Source organism: Corvus moneduloides, chromosome 1 (assembly GCF_009650955.1).
Source record: "Corvus moneduloides isolate bCorMon1 chromosome 1, bCorMon1.pri, whole genome shotgun sequence".
Classification (NCBI taxonomy): domain Eukaryota; kingdom Metazoa; phylum Chordata; class Aves; order Passeriformes; family Corvidae; genus Corvus; species Corvus moneduloides.
The window spans coordinates 14,418,757-14,442,293 of NC_045476.1; positions in this window are offsets into that span (position 1 = coordinate 14,418,757).

The following is a 23,537-nucleotide window of genomic DNA, read 5'->3' on the forward strand; positions in this document are numbered from 1 at the left end:
ACAGTTGGGGAGTGATGAGGTACCATGGGAACCAAGAGAACAAATAAAACCAAAATTCATAATAGACACCAAGTTACAATATTTTCACAAAAATCAGGGAGAGAGGGGAGGCAGAGAAATCAAAAAAGTTTAAGGAACTTTGGTTTTCAAAGTACCCTGGACAAATAGTTCAGTCATAATATTCTCCAAACTAAATGCACCCTTCTTCTACCAAGAATATGTAATCCCAGTATGCATCCCATCAAAGGAAAAACTAAGCCAGAAAAACCCTTAAAAATCCAAATGGAGCAAAAGAAAAGGTTTACATTCCTGCATTTACAGAGTTAGTTCGCTGAATGATGGTGAAGCCAAAGAGAAATGAATGAATAATCCAAGACTATAAAGTGGGTCAGTGCAGGCTCAAGAGTTTAAGGTTCCTAATGTGTCCTTTAACTATTAGACATTAATTTGTTGACAAAGATGTCACTATGAAATTAGCCAGAATAGTCCTGGTTCCTACCTTTTATTAAAAATTGGTTTCAAATATCTTCTTGCAACTCTCACCCCTTCATTTTATCCAAGCAGAATATGCATCTGTCACACAAACTGTTATTGGATCAGACAGAGAAATAGAAAATTGTATTCTGTGGGTAAAGAACTCAAGTCAGATACATTAGAAATTGAGAAAACAACCAGTCATGATTGATTGACTGGTTATTCATGTGAACCCACTAGGAAATGCAACATCACTTTATCAGCATGCTCTCATTTCAGGAGTGCTATGGCTCTTGGTTTAAGTAAGCTATTTTTCCTCTAGAGTATTTATTTATTTTTTATGCTGAATTTTCTTGTACTGAGTATTGAGCCCCAGCAGAAATTAGCCTGAAGGACTCCATAGCTCTATTTTCTTCTCAGCATTTCCCAGAGGGCTGTTTTCTAGTTTTGACACCATTTTAAGGTAGTCAGGACAACTGTTTATGCATTAGTGAAGAGTCCAGGTATCTGACTGGACTTGGGGATTTCATTAAGTGGAGAAACTCCTGAAAAGTAGTTGGTCCAGCATGTCAGTCTCACCTTGACTAGAGAAGCCACTGACAGAATTTTGGTGACAAAAAAACATGAGCTCAGAAAGAGCAAAAAGCCTACATGTAAAAGAGTGTATTTTTTCAAGGATTTTCTTTACTTGGCCCATTCAACACTGCAGCATCAGTTTTATGCCTGCCATTTTTTTAAGTTTTCCAATGCTGTGAAACATCTTTATTTGCACTCATATTTCTATGTACTCGTGACAGTTCAACATTCAGCATGTGCTGCACATCATGAAAGTTCCTTAGCAGGACTGCTGAAATAAAAAGGTACTGTAAAAGGTTGAATCTTGTCAGTACACCAGTTTGCATACACAGGATATCTTATGTCAATTTAAAAGTTCATAGAATCATAGCATGGTTTGGGTTGGAGGGGACCTTAAAGATCATCTTGTTCCAACCACACTGCCATGAGTGGGGACCTTTCCAATAAACCAGGTTGTTTAAAGCCCCATCCATCCTGGCCTTGAACACCTCCAGGCATGAGGAGTCCACAGCCCCACTGGGTGATTTGTTCCCATGCCTCATTACCCTCACAGTAAAGAATACCTTCCTTATATCTAATTTAATCATGCCTTCTCGCAGCTTAAAGCCATTACTCCTTGTCCTATCACAACATGTCCTGAAAAGTGAAAAGTTCCTCTCCAGGTCTCCTGTAAAGTACTGGAAGGTGTTATAAGGTCTCCCTAGAGCCTTCTCCAGGCTGAACAGCCCCAGCTTTCTCAGTCTGTACTCACAGGAGGGGAGCTCCAGCCCTTGGATCAGGTTCATCACCCTCCCTCTGGACTTTTTCCAACAGGTCCATGTCTTTCTTGTGTTGGGGAACCTGGAGCTGGATGCAGCACTCAAGGTAGGGTTTTACAAGAGTAGAATAGAGGGGCAGAATCCCCTCCCTCACCCTGCTGCCCATGTTTGATGCAGTCCAGGACATGTTTGGCTTTCTGGGTTGTAAGCGCACACTGCCAAATCATATTGATCTTTTCATCCACAAACATCCTCAAGTCTTTAGGTCTAGTCTCAATCCATTTTCCACCCAGCCTGTATTTGTGCTTGTGATTGTCTTGACCCAGGTGCAGGACCTTTCACTTGGCCTTGCTGAACTTCATGAGGTTTGCACAAGCCCAGCTCTCATGCCTGTGTAGGTCACATGATGAGCACAAAGATTTTTTTCTGTTTGTGAATGAAAAATGACTAAAGAGAGGGAGGAAAATCTGTTTGTTAAAGGAAAGTAAACCAGAAAGCAGAACAAACATCTTAAAAGATGGAAAATTTCTTAATGAACTTGTTTTACACATCATTAAGATCAAATTTTGTTTCTCTAGCTGTGGCTTTCTAGACCTGTCTTACCAACAAACTCACAGCAAGGAGGGACAGAAGAATGCCAAAATTCCTGAGCCTCGTATCCCAGCTCATCCTATACCTACTTCTCTGGGTGACAGGTGAGAGAGACTTTGGAGGATGGGTCCTGCCATTTCTGCAGATGAGCCCCCTCAGTGCAACTTCACCCCAGCCTGGAGCCAGCAGGGCCAAGTGATCCCATCACAGAACCGGGGAGACACACTGCCCTTCCTCATTAATAAACTTATACCTCATCTGAGAAACTTCATTCATGGCTTGGGAACAACAGCTAAAACAGCTCCCAAAAGTATTTTCACCTGTTAGCGGGAAAAGGAATCCATAGGAGAGGGTAGAAGAGCGAACCTGAAAATTTTTAACTGTGTTTCATTGCTGCTGTCAGATGAAAAGGAGGTATGTTATAGTTGAAAAGGGACTAGAAAGCTTAAGAGAATAAGATACAAGCCACCCATCAGAAGCAGATATGGAATAACCCATCCACAACAGAAGTGATCAGTATAATTTGATTTGTTGTCTGAATGATAAGAAAATATTTCCCCACATACATTTAATCATGTAGATTTTTTTGCTCTTCATGAAAGCATGCATAGCTTTCCGCAGTCCTGCTTACAATCTGCCATTGGCTGCAGCCATGGCTTCCACAAGGAAATCATGAGCTTTGTGAGAAAGCATTTCTGCTAGCTGCTTGTGAATATCATTGGGTATCCTGTGTTTACACTCTGAAAAAACCCAGATGAGTAAAAGGTCAAGATCTACCTTTTTGCACATACTTTGTGTACATTATAGTGTGTCCTCATCCATTTCCTCTGACAGATTTTTGAAGTTGTCTCTTGACAGGCAAATCAGTATTTTCCTACAATCTGAACAAAATTAGATTCACATGACAGCCTTCTTAATGCTGACTAACAAGTACTCTAACCATGCTAATGCATTTCAAGGGAGCACATGTGACTATTTTGCAGCTCAGAAGTATTAATACAGGGACACAAGTAGCATTATTTGCTATGTCCTGTGCCCATTTTCTTCCTCACAGCCTATAAATACTGTCCTGTCAAATCCTGACAGTGTGGTAGCATGGTATCAGGATTTCTCTGCAATGAGCAGTTGAATGTCATTTGAAAGTGGCATATTTTAATTAGCATAATTCTAGGCACCACCAGCCATGTTAAACTGCACAAAGTTATGGACAAATTGTATTTGGTCAATATTCAAGAAGAAAAAAGTTTCGCAAGAACAATATACTGTACCTAGAAGTTAACATTTTGCTAGATTTTTTAATTATTAATTTATCACAAGTAGTCAGAGATATTTCTCTATCATGTCTAAAAACTTTTTTTTTTTTTTTGCAAAACTGTGCTAGGTAGTTATGCTTATCCTTAGTGCTAGTGTAACCATCTTTGTCTACACACAGTGCTATAAACAACTGTTTACAAACATGAGAAGGGAACCAATGGCAGTCTTTTCCATTTAGGTCACTGCTTTGGAGTTACACCGATGTCATGAACTTTTGAAACTCCCAGCCTCAGAATGGCACTGGGCATGATTTAGTGGCCATTCACAGTCATAACAGAATCTGATCTATGCAAACAAATAATGCTTAATAAAACAATTACATCATGCATGAGAAACAGCTGCAGCAGCAAATAGTCTGTGGTTACTTGTGCAATAAGAAAGGCTTAAAAAAGAAGAATTAAGCACAAAATGTTCAGTAGGTCTCAATTATTTCTTCCTTTTTCCATAGCATTACATGAATACTGTAAACGTAAAATCATTTCACAACAGAACCTGGAACATTTCTTTTTGTGGATGACTTTAAAAAAAAAAAAAAAAGGGAATCTGTACTGTACTGTATTGTTTTTGTGGGTGTATGCACATACATATATGTATGAACAGCAGATGCTATGGTTATGAATGCTTTCAGCCCATCTATTTTCTTTCAGTAAAATCCTAAGATAAAGACATGGACACGTATAAACACTGTGAAAAGAAAAACTGCACTGCAATACAAACCTAAGCCAACACTCATTGAAGGGGCTGTTTAGAAGTACTTTATCCCAAGGCAGAGGAGCAGCAAACCCAGCCCTTGGATTCACAGGGCAGCCAGGGGGAAAGAGCGTGAGGCTCCCCAGGAAAAACAGGGCTTGGCTTTCACCTCTGCAGCACTACAAATGAACACTTTCAGCACTGACTGCAAACAGGTCACTCACCCCCTGGAATGGAGAAAACATTTCAGTCTAAGAGACCCAGGACAGATTTTAAACGTGCTGTATCATCAAACCATACCACCGGCACCCAGGAAGACACAGGGTAGTTTCAGAGTCCAAGGAGTGTTTTTATTTTGGTATTATGATAATATGGGATGAGAACTGCTTTGGTATCTCAAAGTTTGACTTGGGGAGACCTTGAACTTTCGGGAACATAAAGCAATCCTAATTAAAAAGACATTTCATCAGATTAAATATTGTATTCCTCCATCACTAAGTGGAGTGTATAAACTGCAAACGTTTTCATATGAAGGAGAGAAATAGGGCAGGAGTATCCAACCCATTTTATCCAACCCATCTACTCAACAGTACTGATGACATTGATTATATTGACTAGACTTCCAAGGTGACTACCTCAGACAAATATTACACTGTGTCTTCCCCTCTGGACAAGCAGAGTTGTATTTGTTGACTGGCTTGTGATCTAAGTCATATAATAATGTCACATGGTGCCAGGGACATAATATAATGAAGGACTATTAAAAAAGAAAAGTTTAAAAAAAAATGTTTTGAAGAAAGGAATTTCTTGAGCAAATACATGTAGCATTTGAATTGCAAGGAGTTTCCTTTCAAAATGATTTAAAAAGAAAAATTCACTTTCTGTGAAAATAGATTGCTATTCCAGGTGTTGGGCCATAGTCTAGTGCAGATTAAAACATTTTGGTATATTGAACTGAACCAACATGCATTATATGTTCAATTTTGGATACTGCCAACCTCTGCAGCAAAATGCTCTATGGAATTTGCTATTTTGATGCTCTGTGCCCATGGTCTCTCCTGCAGCCTGACCTTGTCTGACCTGTATTTCCTATGCCATCCCACACAGGTGGTCTCCTGGGGCCCATCAGGAAACAGTAAGATTTCTCTTGATTCTGTTTTCACTTAGACTTTCCCACTCTCTCACTCCTCTCCTTTTCCTGTGCCCCAGACTAGGAAAGCTCTTGCCTTGACTTCATCTGGACCATGATGAGGAAAGCCACCTTTTCCCTCTCTCATTTTCTGTAAGAACTAATGCTCCTTCCTCTCAGAGTGCATTAGTTTATCTTTTCTTTTGCTGTCCTAATATTTCTGTCTAACCCTGATGTGAGCTCTTCACCTCTCCAAGCAACCAACAATAGCAAGGAAAGAGCAGAGGCCCTGCTGGTCTCAGACATTGATGAGCCCCTACTGCAAACGCAAGCTCTCCTGCAGTCACACAGCAACGGACTCAAATGAGTCATACTGGTTCCTAAAGATCCCATAAATGAGCATAGAAAAAGGTTGTGGTATCAAAAATATTTGGTATCAAAAATATTTGGTCTTTTGAAGATCCTGCATGATCTGCCACTTGTTCCTTTTTTGTTTTTAAGGGATGGCTGGGAAGCAGGATAACATTCCTTTTGACATCGTTGTTCCTACAGTGGAGAAACAAACCATTTATGGCCTTCTCCGTCTGTGGCAGCAATATGGGGCAATATGCAGGGCTCATTTGTGCCTCTTTTGGACAACCTGTACTTTGCTTGGCAGCACAATGGTAAAAGGAAGTCTGTTCTTGAATTAAGAAATTAGAAATGTGGTAATTTAATCAAGTATTTCATTCAGGAAGAATGTTTCAACAACCAAAGCAATCATGGGAATTAAAGTTTTGAAGATATTTCACAGAACAACTACCAGTGACTGGTAGAGTCTCCAAAAACAGCTGTTGCTTTCAGTTAATTGCTGCCATTTGTTTGTTCCTCCCCTCATAGAGCCAGCAGAAGTACCCTATAGCTGCACCAGTATAGTAGAGGCATATGTAAAGCATTGAAAAGTTAGATTATGGAGAAGAGGAAGCTTGCCTTGAAGTAATTCAGTAAATGAGATAAAAAGGAAGAAGAACAAAAAATTCATGTTTCTTTGGCCTGTGCTTTGAATAGTATATATAGACTTAACTCATGCTCAGTTGTAATCCAAATTTCCTTAGTACAACACATAACTTCTGTGTCTCAACTCCTCAACACATAGTGAGAGAAAACAACAAAAACATATAATTACATCTTAAGTTGTAACTTATCAGTGCTTAAGTGAAAGTGTAGAAGCTTTAGTACAAGTATTAGTATGTATTGGGTTATGCAGCCCTGTATGAAATAAAGCTGTCCCTGAACTTGTGAAGGCAAACTAGGATTAACTCAAACTTTGGTTAAATACTGGGCAAAGCTTAAGGTTTCTGGTCTAAATTACTTCCATCAAGGACAGCACCTAGGAACAAACCAAGAACAAAGACCAGCAGACAGAGAGCTGTGGGCAAAAAGGGAATGAATTTTTATGCTTTCCATGGCTGAGGAAAATTTTCATGCCACACAAAGCTAGAGAGGATATATTACAGTGCCTTGAGGTATAACCTTTCTAAGACTTGTGGAGAAAACAGAGGACAAATGTCACTCTTCCTGGGAACAGAAGAATTAACTGTGGTTCTCCAGCTTTGCTTATAAAAGGCTCTTGAGTCCCATATATTTCTTTAGTACTGGGGATCATTAGTCTAACCTAATCCGGGTCTGACCGGAAGGAGTTTAGTACCCACTGCTGTAAAGCATTATAATAATAAAGCCAATTTGAAAGTAATTTTGTTTCAGAGAAAAGTAAGTGGTTTAGGCTGGGTTTTTTAAATTTTATTTTAAAGCTGTATTTAAAAATACATATAAACACTCTTCCCTTTTAAATATTTCTTTGAAAGAGTTTCTTTTTCCTGATTTGTTTTCCGGAAGATAAAAAATATTAGTTTGATATTGATCAAAGATTAGATTAAAAAAGATACTTCTCACAAGTTTCTGTGATGCTGCAATAAAACCCTTCCCCTTAAAGAAATTTCAAGTAATTTAATTCTATGATTCAGACCAGGGATGAGTAAAAAAACAAACAACATGCCACCAAAGCATTCAATATCTTCCATATTTCCTTCTATATGAAGCCTATTGTTGGAATATAAATAAATTAAATATATATCTTTGTTAAGCACAACAAGAACAGTTTAAAATTCATTAATGCTTAGTGTCTGGGAAGGTGACATAAAGGCACTTTCAAAAGATTTCCATTACCAGAGATCTTCCCAACTGGCACATCCTGCTTAGGACAAGGAAGTGTTAAGATGAAATCACTGCTTAGTTTTGAAAAAAATCTTGTGCATATGGGAGGGGCCCAGAGGGGGAAAAAATAAAGAATAGAAAGAATAGAGGTATGATCTTACCTTTTGTCATACTGATGACAGAATCTTCAATGCCATCACTTCATGTGGAAAAAGGAAGAGAACTTAATCCAAACCTCTAAATTTTAAATTTTCCTTTTTTTTTTTTTTTTTTTTTTAATGCAAGGAAAGAATATAACACCTTTTGGTCCCCAAAATGTAAAGTCAGTATAAAGTCACTGAGATTTCAAGATAAGATTCTCTCAAGCTTTGTCAGGAAAAATAAAAGAAACTCCACTTCCCTGCAAAATCAAGGGCTGCGGACTGTCTTAACTTTCTTCAAGCTAAAAGAAGTTCCCAGTTTTTACTTGTGAAATGAAGGCAAAATTCAGCTAAAGGGGAAAAAAGTACAAAAAACTTGCTAGACTCTTGTGCCTGTTTGATTTGTCTCCAAGAATGTTTTTCATTTTTGCTTTTCTCAAAAAAAACCCAACAAATTTTAAGTGAGATCCACACAAACAGATCCTAGTATAAGCAGACAGTGTATCTCCAAATACACCAAACTCTGTTAGATTTTATGTATTCTGCATTTTCAGATAAAGTTTAAATGCTGACTTACAGCTTCAGGGTATTCTTGTTAATCTAAATTTCCATTTTATCTTAGCCGTGAGGCACATGCAAAGAATTCAAGCTTTTGAAAATAAAATATTGTCTAAATATCTCTGGCATTTACCTCAACTTAATTTTAGTTGGTGGAGCATTTCCAGAAGTTATGCACAACCTTTTGGAAACTGAATGGAAGTTCATAGAACTCCTCAGATGAAGGTGTAAAGCCACTGCATTGATGACTTCTCCCATTACCAGAGAATTCCTTTGGGGATGTGGAAGTGGTGAACCTGTGCCATGGGTGTGCAAACATGCTAAACCTGTCAAGTCTGTTCAAAGGACAAGCTTTAAGTGAAGCTTCATTTACTCCCTTGGTTATTATCACCACATTCCTCACTCATTTTTCTTGAAAACTTTGTTCTTGTTCAATTTAAAAAGTGCCATTCTAAAAGCACTACTACCTTGTACATTATGCTGCAATACAGTTTCATTTTTCAATGTCTCCTGACAATTCTCATGATTTTCATGTTTGTGACTAAAACAATATAAGCAAGAGTTGGTTATCCAACTAAAGCCAGAATTATGACTTTTAAGGAGAAAGTAAAATTCAGAGGATAATGTATTCCAGTTGAAAGAAGGATAATTTCTATCCTAGATTCTAAAAGAGAAATATTACATGCTACTGGTAAAGTACTGTATTAGTTGAAACACACCTGGTGCATCAGACAGTAAACATGTACCTCGAGGACAGTAAATGGGGTACAGATATCTAAAAAACTAAGGGAGAAATTAATTAGGTCTAAAAAAAGAAAAAAAGACTGCAGAGTAGAAAAACATTTTCAAAAGCAGATTGGACAGTGGGACAAACTGGAGGCAAAGTAAACCACAACAGTTCTTCAGTTTACCAAAAACTAACCTGGTTGCTTTCTAGTAAACACCAATATAAGGAACAATTTTCACCCCTGTGAGTGGTGCCTCATCCTACCTAGCACTGACACTCCTCTGATCAATTAGAAAAGCACTTCAACTCACTTACCTGGCACTTAACTCCTTTTCTAGAGTACTGGGAAAAAATTAAACTGTGAATTTAGCAAAGTGAGTCAGCTGGTTCTTCAGCCAGATGCATCAGAAATAAAGCAAGCAGCAAGAATTTGCAACTGCAAAAGGAAATCAAAACAGGATGCCAAATATTCCATAGTTACAAACCTGAGATAAAACACCTGATTTCATAGAGGGGGGAAAAAAGCAGAATAGATCTAATCTCACTGGGTTCCAATAAAACATTTGATATGCAAAATCAGTTCAAAGGAAAACCAGCACGAGTTAACAGGCAGATAATGAATATGAAAGTGAGGAGACAGCAAAGGTTGCAATTTAGCTGGCTGGGCTGGTTTCAAAAGCACACACAGGTAGGGGAAGGAATATCTTTTCATCACTGTATGCACAGCTCTTCAGGCTGTCGTTCCAATGGTGGTTGTTACTTTGACCAAGGCAAGCCTCCAGGTGACAATGGAACTGCTCATAAAGGTAATTGGCAAACCAGGAAGATGAGAAGCATTTCTCTTAGCCAGGACAAGATTTCTGTAGCTGCTCCAGGAGCTGGGGGAAAGAGTATGTGTTCTGGGAGTCCCTGAGAGAGCCTATTTGGCTCTAAATGAATAGGCTAAAAGGGGCTGGACTAGATTACAGTTCTTTTTCCATAATGCCATGTCTATGCATTACAGAAGATCTTGATAATCTGTTTTGAGCCATTTTCCTCAAGAGAACTCAACCTTAATAAACCTGGAATACATTACTTTATCTGTTGAATTTCTTTTTTTCTTTACCTCCTGTACTCTTCCTTATATGTCCATTGAGCACCATGTGATCTTTAACTCATATATTGCTGAAAATTTATGGCAGAGGGTAGAAACAAAGTCACAGGAAAAACTAAAAGAATGATCAGTGAGCTGAGAAGTGTCTCTCTAATACAGCTGTACAGTATAAGCTTGTTACTTAAGAGCAAGTCCAATATGACTGTGAGCACAATTCTTCCACAACACTGAAGTTTGCTAGCTCATAGCAGAGGAAAAATCTCCTTCTCAGATGACCATTCAGATTTAGAAAGACATGTTACTGATTTTTTTTGCATTATTTGTTTTTGATGCTGTATTTGACACCAGTAGCCTCATTTCAAAGTATGCACTTATTCCTGAGAGCACATAGTCCCCACTGGGAGTTCATCTCTATTTCATTTTCATTTCTATTTCTGCTCCTCTGGACATGGAGGCCAAGGCTTTGGGAAAGCCCTTTGCCTTTGTTTGCACCAACACTGATTATGAGCATATGCATCCAAAGACCCTTCTCTTGAAGAAATTTTCTACATTAATCCTCCTGTAGAGCTCAAGTGATGAGCAACAACATTGGAGGTGTTAAGTGATTTTAACCTCCTGGTTCCCAAAATAAGGGCTTGCTATATGAAGCCACAGTGTTGCTTAAAAAAAATTCTGTTGTGGCACTTAATTTTCTCAGCTGTGATGAGCCACACTTGATGAACCCAACTGTGCTACTGGCAAAAAGTGCAATGGCATGGAAAGAAGGAACAGCAGGAGAAATATTTGAAAATCCTGTCTGTATGTAAGACCAGTAATTAATTTTCTTACCAAAACCTGAACTTCTCAAGCAATAGTACCTGTGTGGAAAGAAGCTGCACATGTAGCCTGATTCAAAAATCTCAAACTAGACAAACACTGAAAATTGGCCTGAAGGATTCCATGGCTTTATTTTGCTTCTCAGCACTTCCCAGAGGGCTGTATATGTGATTCTATGATAAGTCCTGAAATTCAGTCAGGAGAAAGTTGTCATCCAAGATACACTATAATTCAGAGCTTAAGTTCCTTGCTCAGTCCTTTTCTAAGGAACCTCAGATCTTCATATCCAAAGCACTATCTTTAAATGCAATAAAGTCCTTTTTTGTGAGCCAAGAATCATAAATATTCAAAAGCCTCAGTTTGAGCATTACACGCAATTGACGTTACAGAAATCTGTTTCCTCTGGCATGACATCAGAGATTGTCAGATTGGGAAATGAAGAGGATGAGCTTTACACTTGCCAACTTTTCCTGCTAATCTGTGTTGAAATTTTTTCATTACAATTCCCAGCAACACCAACCCTTTCCCCAATCTCACCACAATCTCTAGGAAGCGAAAGAAAGGCTGTTGGCCCACATCTGTCTATTACCTAAGGAACAGGCATCTATTGTTAAACATTTTTTCATTGTTTATAATCCTGTTTCTTGCATTCTGCTTTAGGGTCACCAGTTAGGCCACAAGACTGTGGAAACAGGCATACTGCCAGTTCTATATAGCAATATACAATTGGATTATTTCTACCTTCTCCCACCAAGAAGAAAATTAAGGGAAGTTAGATGTTCTCTTTTGAGTCAGCTTAGTGACATTCCTGAGCTGAAGAGGTGCACACCAAAGAGTACGTGTACTGTGACTCACAGTCAGCAATCTGCCTGCACAACACACGGCTACAACCAGTTCTCCAAAAAATGGAGGCTTCCTTCCTGCTGTTAAACAATACTTGCAGAAATGACAGCACTGTGCAAGGTCTGCTACTGTGGTGCCCAGCCCTGCAGATCACTGCCCCAAGAAATCCAACCATTTTCTTCATCTCTTCCTCAGTGTTTCACAGTAACCTCCGGACACTGCAGTATCTCTACCACCAGCCACGCCACGGTGTTAACCCTGCTGCCCCTTTTCCCAATATGACCCCCCCCCTGTCTCTCACAGGAATGTAAGGAAAAGAGTTTTTTCTGACCAACCTGCATTCCAGAGAGGCAGAGGTGAGCCCACTGCAGCAAGAGCCAGAGCATCCTATGGGAAATACATCACTTTCCTCTTTTCCTCCTGAAAGCTGGGAGAGGGAGTCAGATAAAATATTTTCACTAAGGGAAGAAGTTATGAATACATATATTTAAAAAATAAAAAAACCCAACAACTTGTCCAACAAACACCTGTTTACTTCCTAACAGAAGTTAAACACTATAACCTTCTGCATCCATGTCCATGTAACCACTTTTTGAACCCCAAAAACCTTGGCATTGTTCTACATATTACAAGCACAGCTTGGCTACAAGAAGTCTTGCAAACCACTGACAGAGAGCAAGTTTTTCTCTGTAAAACTGAGCTAATACAGCCCGACCAGACATGGCTGGTGCACACAAAGCTGCAAATCAGAAGACCTTTGGCAGTCCTGTGTGCTTGAGCTTACTGCAATAGCATTACAGTGCGATGGCAGGTACTTACGGTGGCTTGAACTCTCCCAACTCCAAAACAAGCAAATAATGACTTAGTTGCTTTTCCTGATCAGGTAGCCACACCGTACTTCTAAGTAAGTGGGATGAACAAGGGTAAATAACTTAATACAGAGCATTTCAACTACTGAGCTGAGAGACAACAAATAATTTTGCTCTAAAAATAGCATTGATTTTTCTATACACTAGGTACAAATGATGAAAAAAAGCCTAGCTGTATATAAGCATATTTTAAAGAATGTACTTCATACATGATTATAAAGCATTTCCTCACAGCTGTAATATTTATTTGACAAATAATATTATTCTTTTCGTTATCTCCAAAATGCTCAGAACAAGTAGAAAGGCCTCCTGAAACCTGAAAAAAAATCAGATATTCTTTCAACATCATAATATGTTATAGCCCTACAACTTGCACTAAAGCAAAGAAGTCCACAGGATCCAAATCCACCAACAGGAATTCCTGCATCTTCTACACTGTGCACCCAGCTCTATGCAGAATACAGCAGCTGCATAAGGAAACTCAGCAGTGCTACCCAGCAGGAGCACCAGGCATGAAAAATACCTTGCCAAATGCTGCTGAAATAGGAAAAAAACCCCACAAAACAAAAACAAAAATCCCCACAAACTCAAATATTTGTTATCTCCTGTAATGGGATTTTGGCCTGATCAGCTGCAGATTACCAATATTGCTTTAACTAAAAAGCCTTAAAAAATAGTTTAATTTTCACAAAGCAAAGCAAAAGCTTCAAGTACTTAAAATAAAATAATAAAAAAAAATCCCCCATTAATATCAGCACTGAGCAAGAACAAATTCAAAAGGCAACAGACACCACTCCATCCACCTGTGTTTAGTCAATACCATCTGCAACATCTATATTCCCTTCATGGCCTCTAAACCCCTCAACTTGCTATCAATGGTTATTTAAATCTTTCATCACACCTACATTCTTCACACCTGGATGCTTCCTTCCATGTTATTAAGAGGTCACACAAATTTTCATTGACTACTTACTCAACAAGGGTAAAAATATCAGAATATGGCCTAAAGCAAACATACATTAACTGAGTACTTAATCCTCATCTTGTTTGCTAATGCTTATTGTGATGACTTCTGTTACATATTCATGAAATACGAGGCAGTAATAGTACACACATTGTACTAACCAGTAAATAAAGATGCAAAATAAAAACATCTTTACTGGGAAAAAAACCCAAAAAACCTGCAAAACCTAACGAAAACCCAAAACCCAACAATAAAGACAGCTGAAAAATCTTTGTTCTTGTTGGCACATTATCAGTGACAAATTTCAAAGCATCAAGAATTACTTAAATTCCCAGCTGTTACAGCAGAAAAGCACATGAAACCAGCAGAAGATTAATGTAAGTTAGAATAGGACTACACAAAAGAAAAAATGCAAAGTCAGAATGGGGTATGTGCCAATAAGAACAAAATTAGAGTAATTATTTGGATAGGTTACAGGCCAGAGATAAAAACAATAAATTCTCAGAAAAACGGATTACTGAGAAAGCTATTTGAAATTAAAAAGCAACATAAATCAAAACAGGATGAATGACATTTGGATAATATTATTTGACTGATTAAATTAACTTTCAGTTAGTAGAATAGTGTGGTAAGAAAAAGAGATAGAATAACTATAAAGTATTTGTACAGCCATAACAGAACAGAACAATTGATGAGCCTGATGTGAATTTCTTCCTTTATTTGTGCTGTTTATTATTGCTATAATGCTTTTCTTTACATTATTATTTAAGAAATTGTTCTGAAATTATTCCAGTTTTGACAGTAAATGTGCTTATACCTAGATCATTGTTGAAATTACTTGCCTAAGACATTTCAGCTGAATATTGAATTAATTTGCACTAAAATTGCTTTGTATAAGATACCAGTATATTCTCATTCATATTTCATAGAAGTCAGGTTTGCAAGAACTTTGGCTTTTAAATTAATTATAGAGAATATGAACAATCATCAAATTTGTCTCCAATAAATATAAATATTTGCATCCCAAACCATTTTAATTTATTCATGTTAAAAGAGTATCACATAAATTATCAATTCAACCAATGCCAACCACACACTTCAGATTCTGAATAAGAAATAACCATAACTGGTTTTGAGCCTTCAGTAGCCAGTGAATTATTGGCAAATTATTTTCAAAGAATAAATAGTTTAAAACTAATTGTAGAGTCTTCAGAGATAATTCACAAACATAAAAAAGAAACCTAATTTGTCATTATCAATTTTTTCCTCCAACTTTTTCTGTCAGCTTCAGCTAATGTGAAGCAGTAATGAGCAAGTATGAGATTTGTAATATTGTCTTTCTCCTGTGCAAATTAGACAGATGCCAAAATGTTACAGCTTTCCATTCATCTCCAATCCAGCTCTTTGATATGGTGGCAAAAGGTCAGAATAATTCTGACTGCTAATGACCTCTGGGATATGGAACAAACATAACTCCAGCAATCTCTAACCTAGAGAGGACAGGTATCTAAGTGACAGCAGGAGAGCAGCAACTGACCCCATTAGCAGGCAGCCTTATGAGAGGGCTCATGCTTCAGTTAAGAAAAAGGAGCAGAGTGGGAGATTTTCCTAAAATCATCACCAGATACTCAAGATTCTGTAGGAGATAGTTCACCTGTTGTGATACTTCTGTGCCAATCGGTGCATGATGGGTCCTTTATTGAGATTGGTGTTTTCATATGTGCTTGGAGGACTAGTACTGTGGCTATTTTTACTTTTATTATTGATTTTTGAGGTGTTTAAAGAATTTTTCTTCTGTTGCAGATAATGAAAGAACATGTTTCTGCCTCAAGGGAATTCAAGTCCTTGGATTAAACTGGAGAGGTCCAGTACAGACTGGAGGCCACAGGAGAAATCCTGTGCAAAGAGGAAGGTCAGAGTCTGCTCCTTGCACGCAGGCAAGCAGAGGGACCATGGTGCTGATCACAGGTTTCCAGGCTGGCAGGCTGGGCAGGGCAGGAGGGGAGGCCACATTCGCCTTCCCCTGTGCACCCATTCTGGGCTGCTACCCTGTGGCAATCTGTTTAGCCATCGCTTTTCCTATCCCACATTGCTCCCCCCTTGTTACTTGCCCCTAGCCCTGGCCTCTCCCTTGGGCTCTCCCTATTGGTTCCTGTACCCCAACTCTGCCCATGCACCGACCCTGAGCCCCTGAGAAAAAGCCCATGTGCCTGGATAACAAGGTCTCTCTGCCTCTGGGGATCAGTGGGACAAGATGTAACTATTAAAAGATCCTCTTAAACCCTTATGGAGGGACCCTTCTCTCCTCCTTTGCCATCACTGGTTGTAAGGTTGATAGCTAGCTGGAGCAAAACCGCGGAGCCATCCAAAATGGACTACGGGAGGGTGAAAATGGTCGCACTGCCCTAAGCAGCTCCGCTGAGCTCTCAGGGAAAGCTGCAGCTTGCTAAATTAAACCTAGCATTACAACAAATGGTACACCAACATGTGGCATTTGAGAAGAGGTGCCCTGGAGAGTGTAGTTGCCTTTGGGAAGCCATTTCCCCGACGCGAAGCTCGCGTTTCAGCAAGACAACCAAAGGGACAGCAATTAGCCTCTTGAAAAGAGTAGCGCTCTTAAAAGATGTCGGCTGGCAGTGATGGACCACACTTAAGTTGATTCTCTGTTCTGGTCAGCCCTGAACAGGAGCCTGGCGGGCCTGGTACGAGAGTGGGAGACTCTTTGTAGTGGTAAGCCTCAGAAGGGAGCTGGGAATGGCCTGGTTCAGAGGGTCGTTCTTCTTTTTAGTTTAATCCTTTTGCCTCGGTTTGGGTAGAGGGTTGGGGGTGGGGTCTTGTCGAGGTGAAGGAGGTCATGCCTCATGTGAAGCCCCAGAAAGAAAACCCCACCCCTAACAAGAGAAGATGCAAGTTCAGTACCCCCAGTTTGGGAGTTAATTTTAGCAGTGTGGGGGAGGTCCTTGCATGTGAGAGATAAAAAGAACTAACCTTTGTTTTGTTTCACTCAGTCATCTGAAACAGAAACCTCCAGTCCTCTCCCTCTGATCCTCAAGAGAGATCGGAAAATGTTCTGACCCTTCCGTGTTTCCCATACCCTCACCAAGCTAGGGCTGATCACCCTGGCCCGGGAGCTCCCCCTAAACCTTTATCCCGGGCCCCCAAAACTCCTGCCGTGTCGGCTCTAAGTAGCAGACAAGATGGCGGCAGCCGCGTGTTTGGCTCTGCCATGTTGCCTTCTCCTTCTTGTACTCTGTTATCTTCCCTCGTGTGCAAAAACCCTTGGCCCCTCCTTAACCCCGCCCCCTGTGTCAGTTGGTGTGCTGCATTGGCCCCCTTGCCCCCACCCCAAAACGCAGAGTGCCTTTGTGTCGAGTCCCTGCCCCGCAGCAGTGCGTGTGCGCTTGGCACCCCCTCCCACCATCACTGGGTGTTCCATTACGGCCACGGCCCATCCCCATCGCCCCCCCAGGCTGCATGGCCTCCCGCAGTGGCCTCTTTCCTCCCAGCAGCAAGTCCTGCTGCTTTCACGTACCCCCCACCAGTGAGCCCATCCCGTCCCGTCCCTGTCTCAGCCCTTGCCTCCCCTCCGCCGGTTTCCTCACTTCCCGAACCCAGAAGTGCGTGCAGAGCTGGCCCAGTGAGAGAGCCCCTGCCAGTGCCGACCCACCAGGGCCGCGTGGCCCGCTGCGGTCCTGCCCCAAGCCACCCCCCTCTCCTCTACCAGCCAGCTCCGGACCGCAGCACGACAGCAGAGCTCATGCCGAAAGTAAAAAAAAAAAAAAATTGGGACTGCATGGGGCCGGCCCAGCCCCAAGTAGTATCAGTGCGAGAGCAGTGGCTGTGCCAGGTGTGAAAAATGAGGTTCACTCTTAGTAAAATTTTGAGGAAAGTTTAATAAAAGGGACAATTAGGAGACAATAGCAAAAAGGGTGTTACGGCCGGGTGCTTTGGCAGAGATCCAAAGGCACACCTTTACATCCAAAGGATCGTCTTTAAAAGTACATCTCTTATTGCATATTCATCACAATCATGCATGATTCATAAATTCTTTGGAGTTTCTGTGTACCATCCCATCAGCTTTATCTTCCTCCTTGGCTCCATTCCATCTTTGCTCCCTCCATAAATTCTTCTCTCTGGTTTTGGGTCTTCTTCTTTCTCTGATAAGATACTCCAGGAATGTGAAAGGCTTTCTCTCCCTATCTTTTCTAAATTGACTACAGAAACAATAGACATTCTATATCATGTATTACCGAACCTAGGTAAAGTTTTTCTAACATTAAGGAACATGAATAAAACCAACATCACGATACATTCATAACAATTATGTAACATACGAAAAGCCAACATCACAATACATTCATAACACCAGGGAAAAACCCGGGGCCCAGACCGGACCTGCAGGGTGAGGCTGGCCCAGGGACTGTGCGACCCGGCCGGCCCCGAGGGTATCGGCGGCTCTGTGCACTGCACGGCATAGAAATGGCAGCGCAGCCACCCCCCCCTTCCCCATTTGCCACGAGACCTGGACCGAAAACAGTGAGTAGTAACCAAAAAGATGCCATCCTAGCAGCCCCAGCAGAAGAAGCTACAAAAGCAGCTGTTGTGTGAGAACTCAGCCAGCACCGATCTCCAAAGTCAACAACAACCAGCTACCTCATCATTTTTAATTTATTTTGCATTGTTTTACCATTTTTTCTGTTCTATAAAAATTATGCCCTTCCCTTTTCAATTTAATATGAAAAGGGGGAGATGTGGCGACCTATTTAGCCATTGCTTTTCCTATCCCACATTGTTCCCCCCTTGTTCCTTGCCCCTAGCCCTGGCCACTCCCTCGGACTCTCCCTATTGGTTCCTGTACCCCAACTCCGCCCATGTACCACCCCTGAGCAAACCCCCCTGCACCTCGAGGTCTTTCTGCCTCTGGGGATTGCTGGGACAAGATGTAACTATTAAAAGATCCTCTTAAACCCTCATGGGAGACCCTTCTCTGCCTCCTTTGCCATCACTGGTTATAGTGCTGATAGCTGCCAGAGCAAAACCGCGGGGTCGTCCAAAATGGACTACGGGAGGGCAAAAATGGTCGCACTGCCCTAAGCAGCTCCACTGAGCTCTCAGGAAAGCTGCAGCTTGCTAAACTAAACCTAGCATTACAACACTATCCTGGTCTGATCTAGGTATTTATCTGTCTATCTGCAAATATATAATTAATAAATATGAGATAATTGGATGATGGTTATGACCATTAAAACAGGTTGGGGTTTTTTTGCATTACATGACTGTGTGGTTCATCCTTGGCAGCAGCTCTCAACACAACAGTATTTGTGATGCTAAGGAGCAAACCCCTGTGGACACTCATCCTTTTAAGGGAAGGGTGATGGGTGCAAAGTCAAAGACAATGGCTCATTGAGCTGATGCAAAGTCTGCAGCCATCTCAAACTGAGTCACTTGCTGCAAAGTGTGAAGGTTCCAAGGATTACATAGTAGAGGGAGTAGAGCAGCTCTGAATATAAGAGTATTTTTGCTTTTACAGGAAACAATTTAATCAACTAGATATTAATGTTTAGATACAGTAATTGTGAAAAAAAAAATCCCTCTCCATTCATGTTGTTTTTCTCTTCATGAAGTAGATCTTTTTGAATCTCATTAAATAATATGAACTGCTGCACCAAGTTGTTATGGCAACTGGAATTTCAAAAGTAAATTAATTTTGCCATAAGATGTTATTAAGACAGGTAAGGATGGCCTTGAATAATAATACCTCCTTTTTGTTTGGAGAGGATATGCTATCTCAAACTTTAACATTGGTTTTTACATAAGCCAACACATGTTATTACTATATCAATGATCTTTAGAACAAATGCGAAATAAATTATTTCATTTTTGCTTTAAATTCTTTAATTAGACCTTCTCACCAGGAGCATCATCTTCTAATAGCAGGGATTCTATGATGCTTATGTAGTTTCTGATCTATCTAGTAAAAACAAACAACATCAGTTTTCCAAACTGGCATCAACCTAGAGCAAAACTGCTGATTTCACTGTTAGTGCAAGTGAGAAAAAAACCCCAAAAACAACAAAACAAAACAATAGGTTTTAGTTTTTAAAAGTTGGATTTTGTCCTGTAGTGTAAAAAAATCTGTCCAGTCCTTGGTCTATTCCAGAGTGTCTGCTCTGTATCCACCTACTGATACTGGATTTGCACCTCCCTTACTTGGGCAGTATAATACTTTCTCAAAACAATACTCTCCTAGGAACTGCTCAAATAAAATGAGGACAGCAATGTAATCCCAGTTAATAATGCAGATAATGTAACAGGCCTGCTGTAATTTTAATTTTGTGGGATGTTGCAGCTTGCCCAGAGACAGTAATTCTTCCAGAAGTAAGTTATGATTCTGACTACTTCATATAGGATGTGGATGTGCCACCAGAAAGGACACAGCCTGACTCTTAGATCAATTCTGCAGAGTGGTCACACAAGCCTCCTCCCTGTCTAAAAGAGTAGTGGTTTGATGCATTCATGCTCCCTGCCTCTTACTCCATTTGTAATGACAGAACACACCTGCAATGGGATCATGAAAGAGATTCTGTGAAATTTAGAATATATACTTTTTTTTTTTTTTTTTTTGATGGGACTGATATTTTGATTAGCCTGCTGTGGGGCAGAAATACAGAAAGAACTGACCTGCCTCCAAAGACTAGACAAGTGGCTTGAGAGCTCATCTCTGTGAATAAATGAGAGAAGCAAGCACCTCCAAAGAACAATCATGAATGCCACATTATACAATTGCTGCTTTAGTCAAGTGCTCTGAATCACCAAAAATCACAATCAAAGACATACCCAAAACTTCTAGAGAGCAATTCTTCCTTCATACTCACTGCTATCAGCTCCTTTTGAGGTATGTAGCACTCCTAGGAGCATTACAGGGACAAATACTTTAGACATTTTAAGTTGCCAAGATATTGTGATAGCGAGGAGAAAGTATTATAGGGCATGGTGTTTTGTTTTGCAAATGGCTGAGGTAGACAATGCAGAGAGTGCTCCAAATCACTGAACATAGAAGCTGTTCCATAATTAGGAAAAACGATGGTGGTGTGCCTTCTCCACCCTGGGATATTCTGATATGGGTTCCCATTAGCTTCCTCAGATGTACCATGTCTCATTTTGTCCTCTCAGGTTTTAATTGTTTTAAATTCAGTCCCACAGACTGAATAATTTAGCTTCTGGGTTTTTTACTTCTTTTTGTCATCTGAAATATTGGAGTTTAAGCACAGCTGGAAATAGGCTGTAAGTTGATGTCTGGTGCTCTTAGATTTTTGGATTAAAGCAATCACCAGTTTGGGTGGAAGGAAAGAATATCTCCCTTAGGTTAGAAAGCTGGAAACTGTTCTTTTTCTCTTTTGACCTTTCCTTCTTAGCATCACCTGGAAGATTTCTTTAGTAAAATAGATACTGGTAAAGATCTTAATCCTGCCTCATTTCCTTCTCTAGCTGGAAATAAATTTTTAAGTCAAGGATATCTCCTATAGGTTAATGGTCAATATTTGGTCCATGATGTTAGTGCTGTATTGAGCAGAAGAAGAACCTTGTAAAGCTGACATTGACTGAAGTTACTTCTTCCCATTCCAAGGAAGTGGACTCAGAGGTTGCAAGGCACTATCCAGACTAATGCTCATATGTCCCATTTGGTGATAGAAAAATGTTTAGTATCACTTCAAGTTAGTATTTTGTCATTGGAAATGCTTATGAATTGTGATCTTTCAGCTAAAATGTTAACATAGATGTTCTGAATATTTTTAATGAGAACTTTGACATTGAGTTGTGCAGCTTGATTTCAAGGTTTAGATGTTTATTATAAGTTTCTAGAACCTAAACTGGAAATAACCTAAAATTAATACTTTGGAATAAGGAAACTCTTAACTTCATGCTATTGTAGTCTGCATAAATTACTTGGTGTTTAATTTCATTTCAATGAATGTTCAGTAATGAAGTTTGTGCACTTGAGAAGGAAATGTGACATAAGGTAAACAGATTGTTGCAAAAGAAATTACTCCAGGTCTGGTCCAACTCTCATTAAAATCAGTGGAAACTTTCCAAATAGGAGTAGGATGAGCCCACAATAGCATAAATCCAGACTGAAATCAGTGGACCTACTTTGGATTCACACAAGTAAAAGTGAGACTGGAGCTTTATTGCCAGTGTTTATCAGCTGCAGTACAAAGCAGGCACTGATGTTGCACCTTAGGTGGAGTTTTGCCCCATTGCAGTGATTCACAGATATCCCACTTAGTCACTGAGGGACCTCATCATCAGTTTAAACACACTTTCCCAAGTGTTTGCTTAGGCAGTCAGCGTGGCAGTGACTAATTTCCTTTGTGAGTCTGGGTCTCACTGCTGTCAGGAGGCAAGGGTGGAAAAGCAGCAAAATTATAGAAGTTAACTTTTGCACTCATAATGAGTAATAAATGCAAAAGATTGAACTCCACAGAAAGTGGTTACTTGGGGAAACTCTGGTGGATCCCACCTTACCATTGGAAAAACAATCTATCAAAAAATAGCCCAGCAAAACTCTGTGGGAGAAAATTTATTACATGTTTTAAGCAGGAAGTAATAAAGCAAACAATATAAATAGAGTAGATAAGCAAAGAACAGTCTCAGTCTAACCACAGCACTTTAGTAAATCCCATTAGGCAACTATTTTCACCTTGAAGAAATTGAGTGTTTCAAAAACACTCAAGCTTTTTATTGAAGGTGAGCAGGACTTGGGCTTTTAGATTAGTCAGGATTTCTCAGAAGTTCCACCCACCAGGCTACTTTGGAAAAGATTTAAAGTTTAGCATGGAGCCCTATAAATCAAGGGAAACTCAGAATAATGCAAAACTTCATCACAGACCAAGAGAAATTGTTTTAGGTGTCCCCAGACAAAGAGATGTGGAGGAAAGGCTTAACATATAAATGCTCTCAAAAACTTCTTTTGACATATATTTAACTGTGATGTTACAATTAAACTCATGAAACTTAGTTTTATGCCTGCAAACAGCATGTTCAGCACTCAAACATGACAGTAGATAGTCAAGTCAGTGCACTGTTTTGATTTTCTCTGGTATTCTTGGAAGTAAGCTGTTTCAGACCCAGCCTCATTTTCCTAACTCCAGAAATGTAATGGACTGCCTACATATGCAACCTTGTTTCTATGGTTTCTCCTTAACAGTAACAGAGAGAGGGTTAATTGCATATCTCCATATTTTCCATTTGCTACACAAGCAAATGGTTAGATAGTGATAGCAGGGTGCCCTATGCTCCTGGGAGGGGTTCCCCAAATAAGCACCCACGTGAATGTTGGATGAGTTCATGCTGAAGTTAAATATGTAAGGAAGTATATTATTGTATCATGAGAACTACCACCTGGAACTTATAATTCTCGGAATTTCACTCTATTCCATGTATTTCACATAGCAGGTATGATATGGGGCTTTGCTTATATACATTATAATTTAGTAGAAATTCTAAACATCTCACAGCGGAGTGGAAAACATCAGAAATTTGAAAGTCCCACTATAAGAATTAGCATAAAGGACTTTTGTAAAAAACATCTATGTTCATACACACATTTAAAATAAAAAGCATGACCACGATTAAATTCAAATGTTGAATTTAACAGGCATTAATATAATCTAATTTAATATTAGTAAATATTTACTATTATCTTACTCTTATCTTGTTTAGCTACTGAAATATTTTCCTCTGGGTTGGGTGTAATTGCTTTTTTGAGATCTAGTATTATCCAACACCTTTTATACACTAC